The following is a 13,937-nucleotide window of genomic DNA, read 5'->3' as shown; positions in this document are numbered from 1 at the left end:
AGCGCTGGAAGCTCGGCTCCCTGCGCTGGTGCACTGTCTACACTGGCTCGTTACAGCACTGAAACTTGCTGCTCTCAAGGGGGTGTTTTTTCACATCCCTGAGAGATAAAGTTGCAGTGCTGTAAAGTGCCAGTGTAGACAAGCCCTAAGCCCTTTCACAGTCCGTTGTCTCTGCTACTGGCCAATTAGCCCTGTCTGGCTTTTCCATTGTTGCACCTGAAGGTTCGGGGTGACACCCAAAGTGATACATTTGAAATACAGATACATAGTTAATATTCCTAACTTCAGATACAGAAATGATACAGTCATACCAATTGGATAATCATATTCAGTAAATCATAACCTTTCCAATGATATCTCACGAGCCATCTTGCATAAAGTATATCTCAGTTATGTCATATTCATATCATAAGCATATTTTCATATGGAGTGAAACGTCACAACATCCATCCTGTATTTGCATTGGGCATGAGCTCAAGTTTGAATACACAGCAAGTGACTATGCTAAAAGGATCCAACTCATGGCTCTGTAAATGACTAGAGATCCCATAATTGGAGTATGAGATGATTGACATGGAACCAAACTCTCTTCCAATTTTCTACTATATTTTGCTGCAAAAGCTGATTTATAAGATACATTTTTCTCCCATCTTCCCTCAGATCAAAATTCTACCACCCCATTGCTCTTTCTTCTCCAGACAACTAGCTTCCTGCAGTTTTGGGAACAGAGAGTCCAAAACCCCATTACTATTTCCCAAAGATTTTCAGAATAGCCTTCAAGGAGATTTTTAGATTAGGTTTTTCAAAGCTTTCAATACATTTAACATGTAAAACAAATGTTTAATTAGAGCTGATCTGAGCTGCAAAGATGGGGCTTATTGTTTGTATCATCATAACAACTGGGAGCCCTAGTCAAGGATCCCATCATGCTAGGTGCTGTACAATACTGAACAATCAGGTGGTCCCTGTTCCAAAGAGCCTACATTCAAACTATCTCAAAATTCTGGGATGTGAGGATTAATGCAGACCCATTTCCTGTTTACCATCTGAGTTTTGGTAGGGGAAAAGTTTGTATTTTCCTTTCCATACTGCACCACACTTCCTGTTTGCTTTCTTTGCAATCAGAAACAAGCTGCAATGGTGACCACCATTGGGAGATGCTCTAAAGAAAGAATGTGATGGAGGGGGCAGATTCCTTGGGGAAGGAAGAACTCTAAGACTAGACTCCTTCAATTCTGGCCTATTTGATTTTCTTTTTCATGCAGATTACAGAAGTCAAAGATGTCTTGTTACAGGGATGTACAAGGTTCCATACAAACTCTTCTTTGTAATTCTCCTTTCAGTCACTAGGAGATCCCCTTGAACAGCTGTGTGAAAAGCTATCAAGTTTCACTCCATTCAGATGCAGCAAAACTTCACAGCTTCCTGATTATGGTTAATTTTATTTATTTATTATATGCATGTTAGGAATAATAAATATGTTCTTAAAAATAGGTTCACTTATGTGGCACCCTTCATCTGTAGTTCCCAAAGAGCTTTTCAATTAATTAAGCCTCACAATTCCCATGTGAGGTGCACGTCATGATGCCCATTAATATTAAGACCTTCCATTAAAGATATTTTCCAGCCTGTCCCTACATTATTACCATACCCCCAGGCAGACAGCACGGCATCACATCAGGTTCAGATGCTTTTCTGGACAACCACAGATGCTAGAAAACTAATTACAAATATGAAAGTACAAGATATGTGTGTATTGACTGACAAACATGCCCCAGGTCAGGTGTTATCATGTTCTTATGATACATACCCTCTTAAAATTCCCATGGAACAAAAATCAGTATACTAAAGAGGTGCCTGATCCCAAATCCAGCTCATCCAAACAGCTCTGAACTTTGAGTTGGTTTGAAATCTACACTCAGATCCAGATGAGATCATCATTGGCGCAATCATATGCAAAGTCTGTTTCTGATTGATGTGCAGTATTATCGTTGGTTTTGTTGGTAGCTGGGTGTTGGTATTGCCATGGTAGGCAGTAATTAATGGACTTTACTCAACTATGGATTAAACTGGCAACTTCTCAAAGGAAAACATTTAATAACAAAGATGCAACATTCCATCCTGGGGCAGAGGCTCTTATGTCACCAGACTCTTTCAATGGAACAACAGCCTTACTGGGTGAGATCTGGTGGTAAAGCAAGGAACAGGACTAGCACTGTACAAACCCTGCAAGGTAATGCTGGACGAAACCCTGCAGGTGCTCTTGAGCAGTCCTCTATGAAAGCCCCCTTCCCCAGTGTTTTCTCTTTTCTACTCCAGCACACTTTGTCTTTGGGATGAGCCTCTCCTATTCTGTGCCATCCTCCTGGGGCCCAATAACCGTTTTTACCATATGCTGAATCTTCAGGGGGTGCTAGATGGCTGCTTCTTTGTTGGGGAAGAAAGGATCATATGGTCTGAGTTACTGCTTCTCCAAGCCATTCTTAAGGGGGCAATCTATGCCTTCATTATAGTATGGCACTGGAACAAGGTAACTGTTGCACCTGCTGTCTCCTTCCCACTCTGCTGAAGTGGTACCAGGCACACCATAGGTGTGTATGGTAGGGCTAGGTATTCAAGAAATTCCCTTTGTGGTTGGTAGGGATTATGGGATATCTATATCACTGGCTCAGTTGGGCCAATTGCTGGGATTGGAGTAAAAGTATTTTTCTCTTTGGCTATTAGGTGGGTCATCTCATTGTCCTTCCATTCCATGAAGACCTTGTATGAATTATAGGCAGTGTCCCAAACAGCTCCACCCTTGAAAATCCTGCTGGAGTGGAGAGCAGCTAGTTGGCACCCTTGAACTCCCAGTTGAAACCTGAGACGGTTAACTAGTCACAGAATGATGGTGCCTAAGATAAAATGGAACTAGGGGCGGAAGGGGACAGAGGTGGAGGTGCCTGTGAGAATGGCGGTGGCTGGCAGCCTAGTCTGGACTTTTTCCCAAACCAGGGTTGCTATTGGTGAAAAGACACAGAAACTCACCTTGATTTTGAGTGGGCATTGGCTTCTAAGTCTTTCATGCTGTCCTAGCAAAATGTCTTGGTTCTGTTCCCACTGTGCCATTGACTGATGGTATGACTTTGGAAAACTATCCTCAACTCTCTCTGCTTCATTTTTTTCATCTGTGGAATGGGAAAGGAAATTAGAACGAGAGAATCGTTTTTCTATTCACTCATTGTCTAAAAAGAGATCCCAATTCTCTGGAATGTGTGCGCATCCCTCAGAATTATTTGTTGCTTAGTATTTGCAAAGAATCATCCTTCTAGAAAGAGGTTCAATGAGAGTATTTGATACTTGATGTTTGAGCTGTTTTGATCGGACATAGGTCACATGGTTTACTTTCTCTTTTCAGACTGAAACCAATTCTGGCACAAATATTCATGATTACAAATTTCCTTTTCATAAATATTCCTCCAAATTTGCTCAAACTTTGCTGGTTTGTGAACATTTGCAGGAGATTGCACTATTTGCCCAGCCATAGTAGCAGTACTGAACTAATTTCCCAGTGGGACTGTGTGAGGCTTAATTAGTGTTTGTAAAGCACTTTGAGATCCTCTATTGAAATATAGGAGTACTTGTGGCATCTTGGAGACTAACAAATTTATTAGAGCATAAGCTTTCGTGGACTACAGCCCACTTCTTCGGATGCATATAGAATGGAACATATAATGAGGAGATATATATACACACATACAGAGAGCATAAACAGGTGGGAGTTGTCTTACCAACTCTGAGAGGCCAATTAATTAAGAGGAAAAAAAAAAAAAAAAAAAACTTTTGAAGTGATAATCAAGCTAGCTGAGTACAGACAGTGTGATAAGAAGTGTGAGAGTACTTACAAGGGGAGATAGTCAACGTTTGTAATGGCTCAGCCATTCCCAGTCCTTATTCAAACCGGAGTTGATTGTGTCTAGTTTGCATATCAATTCTAGCTCTGCAGTCTCTCTTTGGAGTCTGTTTTTGAAGTTTTTCTGTTGTAATATAGCCACCCGCAGGTCTGTCACTGAATGACCAGACAGGTTAAAGTGTTCTCCCACTGGATTTTGAGTATTTTGATTCCTGATGTCAGATTTGTGTCCATTAATTCTTTTGCGTAGAGACTGTCCGGTTTGGCCAATGTACATGGCAGAGGGGCATTGCTGGCACATGATGGCATATATCACATTGGTAGATGTGCAGGTGAACGAGCCCCTGATGGTATGGCTGATGTGATTAGGTCCTATGATGTCATCACTTGAATGGATATGTGGACAGAGTTGGCATCGGGGTTTGTTACAAGGATAGGTTCCTGGGTTAGTGGTTTTGTTCAGTGATGTGTGGTTGCTGGTGAGTATTTGCTTTAGGTTGGGGGGTTGTCTGTAAGCGAGGACAGGTCTGTCTCCCAAGATCTGTGAGAGTAAAGGATCATCTTTCAGGATAGGTTGTAGATCTCTGATGATGCGCTGGAGAGGTTTTAGTTGGGGGCTGAAGGTGACAGCTAGTGGTGTTCTGTTATTTTCTTTGTTGGGCCTGTCTTGTAGGAGGTGACTTCTGGGTACTCGCCTGGCTCTGTCAATCTGTTTTTTCACTTCAGCAGGTGGGTATTGTAGTTTTGGCTGAGCCATTACAAACGTTGACTATCTCCCCTTGTAAGTACTCTCACACTTCTTATCACACTGTCTGTACTCGGCTAGCTTGATTATCACTTCAAAAGTTTTTTTTTTTTTTTTTCCTCTTAATTAATTGGCCTCTCAGAGTTGGTAAGACAACTCCCACCTGTTTATGCTCTCTGTATGTGTGTATATATATCTCCTCATTATATGTTCCATTCTATATGCATCCGAAGAAGTGGGCTGTAGACCACGAAAGCTTATGCTCTAATAAATTTGTTAGTCTCTAAGGTGCCACAAGTACTCCTGTTCTTCTTTTTGCGGATACAGACTAACACGGCTGTTACTCTGAAACTTGTCTATTGAAATATGTGATACAAGGGCAAAGTATTATTTATTGTATTATCTGGAGGTCCTTCTATTATTTTTATTATATGCTGCCTTGGCTATTTACTCCTGATTAATGGTGTGTTTCACTTCATTCAGATAAGCGGTGTATGTGACTGTCAACATAAAGGCAGCTCACAGTGTTTCTAAAAGCAAGCTCTTATGGTCGCTTTACCACAATGGCATGAATGTAAGATAATAAGGGCCTGACAATGTAAATTCAGAAAACTGCTAGCTGGGAAAAATATATATATATCCCCGACCCTTTGATGTTGCTAATGAATGGGCTCTTTTTAACTTACTCTTCTAGCTGATAATTGTGCTGTAGCTCCTGGGCAAAAATATCAGTAATGTGGGTATGTAGACTGGCCATTGGCATCAAATATTCATAGAGTCACAGATGGGAATCTACAAAGAGTTTGCACAGAAATGGAGTGTATTCCACACGTTCTGTGGTGAGCCTGTCAGAGCATCAAGAAGAACTTTTGATTTGCTTCCACAGCTACATGTTGTTGTTGTTGTTGTTTTAAAGAAAATATAAAAAGAAAGAAAAATGCTTTTGCCAGCTGGCGTTTCAAGCAGAAGTGGGTCAAACAACTCCAAGAAGTTCTGTGGCCTCAGAAAGCAGGCGTTAGCTGTCCTTTGCTATACATCAGAGTGTGGCTAGTTTCAGAGTGGAGGCACAATGTTGGAGAAAGAATGACAGGAAGCCTTCCCTGCTATCCCCAAACTTTATGTCCCCTAGGCAGGGTCTGCATCCTTTGCATTCTCCTGAATGCTGCTCTAGCAGTGTTATCCACTCTGACCTGCAAAGATGGCAGGAATCCATGATGCATCTCCGTTGTTGCTGGGGTGCTGTGGGAGACATTGCACTCTTACCTTAGGGGGATGCTTCCTGTGTTCTGGGTTTCTACCTAGGGAAAAGGCAGTAGTATTTGCAGGAAGCTGCCATCCTGCAGTCAAGTCTATGAACCTGTGAGTTCTGCTCATTTGTAGCCTCACACAGCCCCATGTGGTGGCAGAAATACAGCATTGCAGCTTCTCATGGACTTGAGTGGGGAAAATCTGCAATACTGGTTGGTTGTTGACATGGTTTGTTTGTTGTGTCTCTTGTTTGTCTTTCCACGGGCAATTGATATAGATTGCTCCTCCCTTCTTGATGGCCAGAAGATGCTATAGTGGTAGATTATTTTAATGGCTAAAGCCAAACTCACCAAACTATGGGGGGTAAAACTGCATGGAAAGATGAAGGAGCCATTTCAGAGGAAGCCAAAGTGAGGTGGAGCAAAAGGCCTAAAAAGCAAGTCTTCAGACCTTACTAAGGTATTTCAGGTCAGGGATCCTTATCCAGATTGGGACTTTGGAATTATTATTTGAATGGGTGCCACATGATCTTAAGAAGGAGATTCAATCTCCATGTTAAGGGTCTTTAAATAAAAAGATACTGTTTTGATGCATGATGGACTCTGACCTCATCCTCTGGAGACCATAGGAGAGGAAGAATGCTCCAACTTCTCTACATGAAGATGTGTGGGGATGGAGCATTTTTTATTTTAAATCTGTAGCTATGCTGTGAGGTAGGCAATTGGAAGAAACAACCATGGGGCAGGGCATGTTGGTGAAGTCATCTGGAGAGAGGCAGAGGGCAGGGGGTACAACAGGAAAGAAAAGGAGTTTACAAGAAGTGTTCCTAACCTCATCTTGAACATTTTGCTTGTGTAAGTTTATTGTTTGCCAGTCCTGTCTACTTAGAATGTAAGTTTTTCAGGGCAGGACTGTCTTCCTCTGTGTTTGTACAATGCCTAGCATATTGCAGCACAATATACATAATAAACAAAAAGAACAATTCCAGACAGATTTCTGTTCACTGAACTAAGCAAATTTACAGCCCTCCATTTCCATGCTATAGTCACAGTGTGTCAAGCTTCAGTGGTTGTAGACTCAGTTCAGGGAGGGGAAGAAGGATGTGTATCAGCCAAGTGTGCATTATCTATTGTTCTTTCATAAAGTGACTTGGCTGAGGTCACACAGGAAGTCAGTGGCAGGATTGGGATAAGAACCCCAGAGTCCTGATGGCTTGCCTTACCCATTTACCTATTGTAATGCAGTAGCCTATGGTTTTGGCAGTGCAGTTCAAATGTTATCCTTCTCCCTGTCTCAATTTCTGCTCTGGAAGGAAGTGGCTTTGCTGCTCTTTGCAAGGCACCGGCATTCTGAACAAGTTGTGCAAAGAGCAGGTGCCTCATGAGACATGGCCATCAGGATCGCCTGAGGATACAAAGGGCCCAGTTGGCTTTCTGGCTGCCACCAGGTCAGTGGATTGCACCCTGTGACTGAAGCAGTGTGTTTTGGGAATTGGTGCATTGCATGCTGCCTTCTGCAGCAACTAGAGGCAGGCTGAGCCTGAGGCATACCACATTGACTTGGCAGATTTCCTCTTTTAGCCTCATGTTGGCTTGTCAACCTCATCATCCAAAAACAGTTACACAAACAATTTATTAGCATGGTGTCTGGGCCAACTGCCGTCACATTATGAAAGGTTCTCTCAGATTCTTCATTTCACAGTAAATCACATTTTTCTGGAGCAAGTCTGGTTGGTAGAATAAAATCTTGGACATTTGAAATTCTATCAAGTTAAAACCTTATGAGTTCAGAGGCAAATCTTTCTTTCTTTCTTTCTTTCTTTCTTTCTTTCTTTCTTTCTTTCTTTCTTTCTTTCTTTCTTATAAACAAGACATTTAAATCAGTTGAGCCATCTTCACAACACACAAGAGCAAACCCCCTTAGAAGAGTTCCCAAATTCTGGGAATATTATCAAACTTTTCACCGAAAAGTGATTCCCCCCACCCCCAACAGACAGTAGATACTATGAATTATGTAAAAAAGTGTGTGACAAATCTAATCTGGATGGATTTGTCAGATCTGGTAAATTCCATCAGTACTGATCTGATACCAAGTACAGATCCAGATTTTGGAGACCCCACCCCCATCTCCTATCTCTAGTAAAGAAAGGTGAGGAATCTCAGGGCATTGAAGAGGACTCCATAATGTTGGGGGGAGTGGGGAAGAGAAGACTTCTTCACATAAATGAATTATGTGTAGAAATCTTCCTTCTCCCCTCTTTGCTCCCACCTATGACAGAACTCACTTCTGACCACCAACCTTTCACCCTCCATTCCCTCTTGGTGCCATTCTCCCCCTCTCTCACTACCCTCCAACCACTTTGGATTCCTGAGATTCTCCAGTCACTGCAGAGAGGAACGTGGTCATGGAAATCAGGGAGGGACTCTGGGCAGTGGTTGGCAGCTGCAGGAGCTACGGTAAGCCATACCTAAAAAGCCACCACCTGATGGCAGGCAGCCGTTGTAAGTGTCTTGCTCAGGTTTTAACTTTATACAGTAGTCAGATTTGTACCAATGTGAATCCAGAAGCTTTCCCAGATTTGTGCGCCAAGCAATTACAAATCATCACATTCCTACAGGTTAATTTGGGGATATGTACAAGAGCAGAACATCTCAACTGGTATGTCACTGCAACAGGGGGCCCCACCTGGTCATCCCTCATGGACTGAGAAACTAAAATAAAAAAAAAGCTAAATGCCACAGTCACAGGGACCCAGTGAGAACAGGGGGTGGAATTAGCAACTTGCTCTCTCTTGCTGTTGCAGCCTCTCCTTGTCTCGTCTGTGCTTGCCCCTAACCCTCTTACCTGCAGCTTCCCAGTCTTCCCCTCCTTCCTCCACCTATAGCTGTGGTGTGGGGAAATTGCCATTCCAATGTCTTGTGTAAACTAGGAGATAAGATGCTTTTTTTCCTCATTCGAGTGAATTCTAACAAGCTAACTGGTAGTTTGACTGGATTGAAAACCTCACTTATCCCCAATGTAGACACAGTTAAACTCCTCTTGGCTGGCCTGCTAAAATCAAACTAACGGTGTTAAACAGAGTGTTAAGTGAAGTTTTCTATCCAGTGGAGCTAGCTCAGTGGAACTAACTTGATTGCAAAACATACATTTTTCCTAGTCTAGACAAGGCCCAAAGGGCTGTGCTGCCAGCGCGGCTTTCATCAGGGCCGGCTCCAGGCACCAGCAAAACAAGCAGGTGCTTGGGGCAGCACATTTCTAGGGGTGGCATTCTGGCACTGGTCATCATAGGCACCAACTCCAGGGCATGGGGAAAAAGTGCCCCCGCCGCCCTAGCTTGCCACTCCAGCTCGCCTCTGCTCCGCCTCCGCCTGCCCCCCGAGTGTGCCGCCGCCGCCGCTCCACTTCTCTCCCCTCCCTTCCAGGCTTGCTGCACGCGAAACAACTGTTTCGCACAGCAAGGCTAGGAGGGAGGAGAAGCCGAGCGGTGGGCACTTGGGGGAGGTGGTGGTGGTGAAGCGGAAGTGAGCTGGAGTGGGGAGTGGTTCCTCTACCCCCCCATTACTTCCTGCGCCCCCCCACCCTAGCTCACCTCCACTCCGCCTGCTCCCCTGAACGCGCCGCTGCTCCACTTCTCTGCCCTCCCTTGCCTGAGAAGAAGGGGAAGAAGCCGAGCGACGGCGCGCCCGGGGGAGCAGACGGCGCAGAGGTGAGCTAGGGCGGGAGGCTGCGGGGGGCCCGCAGGAAGCAATGGGGGTGGGGGAATGTGGCAGGCCCGGGGGAGGAGGCAGGGCTGGCGATTGGGGAAGAGGTTCGGAAGGGGTGGAGTTGGGGCGGGGCCGGGGGCACGAAAAAAAGGGGGGCGGCCAAAATTATTTTTGCTTGGGGAGGCAAAAATCCTAGAGCCGGCCCTGGCTTCCATGCCAGACCACTGTGTCTGCAAGGAGCGCAGAGACACCCCTCCCCCCCAAAAGGACCTACCGTGCCGCCAGCACTAGACCCCATCCTAGCATCCCTCCTCCCCAGTCCTCACCCACACATCTATGTCTACACTTTACTCCTTCTGTCAGGAGTGCACACATGATTGTACTGTCGGTGTGGGACAGTTCCTGAAAGCCAGTAACAGTCAATATTAGCAATGCAGTGTCTGCACTGACAGTGTGTTGACCTAATTACATCGACCTGACTCTATGTCACTCATGGAGGTGGAGTTATTAAGTTGGCATAGTTCATAGAATATCAGGGTTGGAAGGGATCTCAGGAGATTATCTAGTCCAACCCCCTGCTCAAAGGGAGGACCAATCCCCAGACAGATTTTTGCCCCAGATCCCTAAATGGCCCCCTCAAGGATTAGAACGCACAACCCTGGGTTTAGGAGGTCAATGTTCAAACCACTGAGCTATCCCTTATGTCAGCAGGAGTGAAATTTAAATATAAATACTTCCATAGTTAGGTGGCTGGAAGCTGCCTTGCATCAACCTAAGTCTGTAGTGTAGACCAGGCCTTGGTAAACATCCCCAGCACACCAGTCACCTCCAAAAATTCACCAGATTTACTCCACAAAAGGTAGGGCTGGATAAACCAGTGAGATTCAATAAGAGCCAGCCTGATCTTTCATCTGTACTGAACTTTCTGGAGAGTGGAAAAAGTTTGACTGAAGCTTTTGATTTTAAAGGGACTTTTTTTCTTTTTCTGCTTCTCTGCTATTCCAGTCTCTACCTGGATCTGGAAGCAGATATGCTAACATACTTAGAAAAAAAGCTGTTATCACAGAGCCTGATTTTCATTGCCCTGCAACCTTTTATATCATTTTACACCCACTTTGCATTCATGTCAATTACTACACAAGAGTGCTGGCAATGCAGAATCAGGCCGGTGATGTTTCTTGAACTTAAAGAAACAGGAAGTCCTGGTCATGAGAGAAAGGAAGAGTGAAGTTCTCCCACCGCTAAATTAAGACAGAGAAAAAATAATGTAGCTACTTCCTTAGGAATTAGTGGAATTTAGGACTGGCCAAGATCAAGTGTAGAATCAGTTAAAGTTGCCCTGCAAAGGAAAAAAAAAACAAGTATGTTTTGTGCCCCCTTTTTTCTTCTCTATGGAAGCTTTTTTCCTTTCAAAATCAAAACAGCTGTTTTCTACTTTTTTAAAAAAATTAGAAATTCAGGCCTTCAGTACCCTGGTTTCCTTAGAAAACTCTATAGATGACTGGAGAACTGGTAGGATTATTATATCAGAAATACCATGCAAGTGAAATGTGATTATCTGTTGAAGGAAGCAATTTTTTTAGACTGTTTAAAAGGATGTTTCATTTGTTTATATTAACACACACACAATTAAAATACCCGAGAAGCAGTGGGGAGAAAAGCTGTCTTTGTTAAATATTCAACACTCTCACCTCTTCAGTTAAAGACTCAGAAAGCTCTGAATCTATATTTGAGGCCTCAAATGATCTCTCCTGGCAGGGGGTGGACTTGCTGATCTAATAAACCTTTCCATCTCTAACTGCTTTGATCCTATCATCTTATTTTTACCAGGCTCTCTCTTCCCCTGGAAAAAAAAAGCAGCATTTCTTAAATAATAAAAATAATCAGAATTACTGAGGGAGCTTTTGATGGAACTCTGATAAAAAGACTCTTAGATACTTTAACTTTGATTTTCCTGTTCAGTTTATTTAATTTTTATTCATGCATTTAGCTGAAAACCACTGGTGGTGCAAGAGTTTTGACAGTTCAGAGCGTGCCTGCTGGTCTTCTGAGCTGAGTGAGTGATCCACTCTGTCCCCCATGGGTCTCTCCCAATCAAAGGCAGTCCCCAGATCCCAGGCACTGTCTCCTTTCAAGACAGCCAATGTTTACAGAGGGTGACGGGTGGGTGGTGGTAGGTCTCCAGAGAAGACTGGATTCAGAAGTGTCTCCTTTGTTCCTCCAAGGAGCAGTGGAAGGAGTTCAAACTACTCCTTCCTGACTGTGCCCTAGCAGCAAGATGAAACGTATCTGTCTCCTGAACTGCAAAGGAAGAGGAGATGAAAAAGGACACAATGAGTCCCTGCCCCTAATTGTCTTCAATCACAACTGCCTGTTCCACCTCTGAAGTGCTCAGCACTATCTGATGGCAGGAGATTAAAACAATTTTTGGACACAATAGTTTAGATCCTCCCCAAACAGTGGGGATGTCTGTCTTCCTATAGGATCTTTCATCCCCTTATTCATCTACTTGTTTCAGGATTGTCTCAATAATTTATTAATTACAGGCTGGCAGATAGTGGCATCTGCAAGGCCTGGTTTCTTTTATATTTTATGTTCAGGGAAGAACTGGCCCTTTTCCAGGAGGAGGCCCTTCACCATTTCCAAACAACTCTTTCACATGGCTTATTTCCCTGCAGGGGCCACTCGCTTAGGGGCTGCCTCCTTTTTGATACAGGATTAAAGTCCTGCAGCGTAATGTTTTGTGTTTTGGCCACAGCCAAACACACATAGTTCATAGTGAATAATTTCTCTGTAAAATTTTTTTTCACTTCACTTTTTTCCCCATGTATTTGTCCACGTGCAGTTTACAATTTTCTGCAATATATTTGTTGTGCAATTTTATTTGCTGAGTTATAACAGCCAACAATTCTTGGTCTGTAGATCATTCAAAAGCCATTCATTGTGAGCATTCTAAATTCAGGCCATTTTAATCAGTATTGTTTCAGCTCCCTGATTGGTGGAATGTGACTTTTTGAAAACAGTGCAATTTAAGGAGTTCAAAATTCACTTTCTGAAGATATTTTCTGCATTCATATATATGTATTCATACAAAACTTGCATTTTCCATGAACACTCTGCCAGTTAACTAGTTTGCTAGACTCATGGCATGCAAATACAAAAGGGGAACAAACACAGACAGCAAACTGACTCTAATGCAAACAAATAGTCACAGAGGTGGGGGCTTGAGGCATTCCCACAAATCTGGATGTGAAGTTAAGTAACGTTTCAGAGGGGTAGCGTTGTTTAAGTAACGTTGTGTCAGCTGCAAATCTCTTTTGAGCACTCCTTTGTACTGTTTGTACATGGATATCTACATTCAGATGAAGATCACATCTAGGGGGTCAAAATATTTGGGGACCTGAATCCAAATATCAGACTCTTTCCCCATGGAGCTCACTCTAGGTTCCCCTCCAATATCCATCCCCCTGCCTTCTCACAATCCCCCAGCCTGCTCATTGCCTTTGAATGTTTTCTTAGGAGCATGTTCAGTACCCTGAAACACCTCCCTCTGAACACTGAGGTTCATTATTTTCAGGGCTCAATGTCACCTCTTCTTTGGATCTCCTGAGGGTGCTGGATGATTGCTCCCCCATCTTGAGAACTTGGTGGGGCCACCTGGCCAGGCTACTGTCCCTAACCCCAAATAAGATATTCTGGGGTGAGATGGGATGGAAGGTGCTGGTTCCCACTATTCTGCAGGAATGAGAATAGGAAACTGCCCTATTTTTGTGCTACCTCTGCTGCCAGCTGTTCTATATTGTGGACCGGATTCCATAGATGCCCTTGGACCATTGTCATAAAAAACCTTGAGGTTTCATAAAGAATCTGGGTGGTTCTTTGGGTTGCACATCTCTACTCTCCTGTAGGATGTGGAAACCCTACCAAAAATGGGACGGCTCCTTGGAAAATGGGACAGATGCCAATTCTGCCTCTAGGCAAGTGAAACCAAATGGTGGGGGGAGGGAAGGGAGGAAAACAAGTCTTCTAAGAATGAAAATTTAAATAAATGTAAATGTTCGTTTAAGTGAACAGATTTTCTTAGGAAAAAACACAAAGCAAAACCCTGAAAGTTTTCCTCATCAGGGCAGAATTTGGTGTCTTTGGGCCAATCTGCTGTCCATAGAGAGTCCTCCATAACTTTACAAAAATCCTCTTCCCCTCCTCCCTGCTCATTCTAACTCCTTGGAAGCAGGAAATTTATTTTTTTCTTTCTTCCATCAGACAAAACATTCCCATAGATCTATTATTGTAGGGTTGCTCCCCAGTGGTACGCTCTTCACAGGGCTGCTGATGCTGTTTTTATTTT

Source organism: Malaclemys terrapin, chromosome 8 (genome assembly GCF_027887155.1).
Source record: "Malaclemys terrapin pileata isolate rMalTer1 chromosome 8, rMalTer1.hap1, whole genome shotgun sequence".
NCBI classification, from domain to species: Eukaryota; Metazoa; Chordata; order Testudines; family Emydidae; genus Malaclemys; species Malaclemys terrapin.
Note: the sequence above shows the minus strand (reverse complement) of the source record.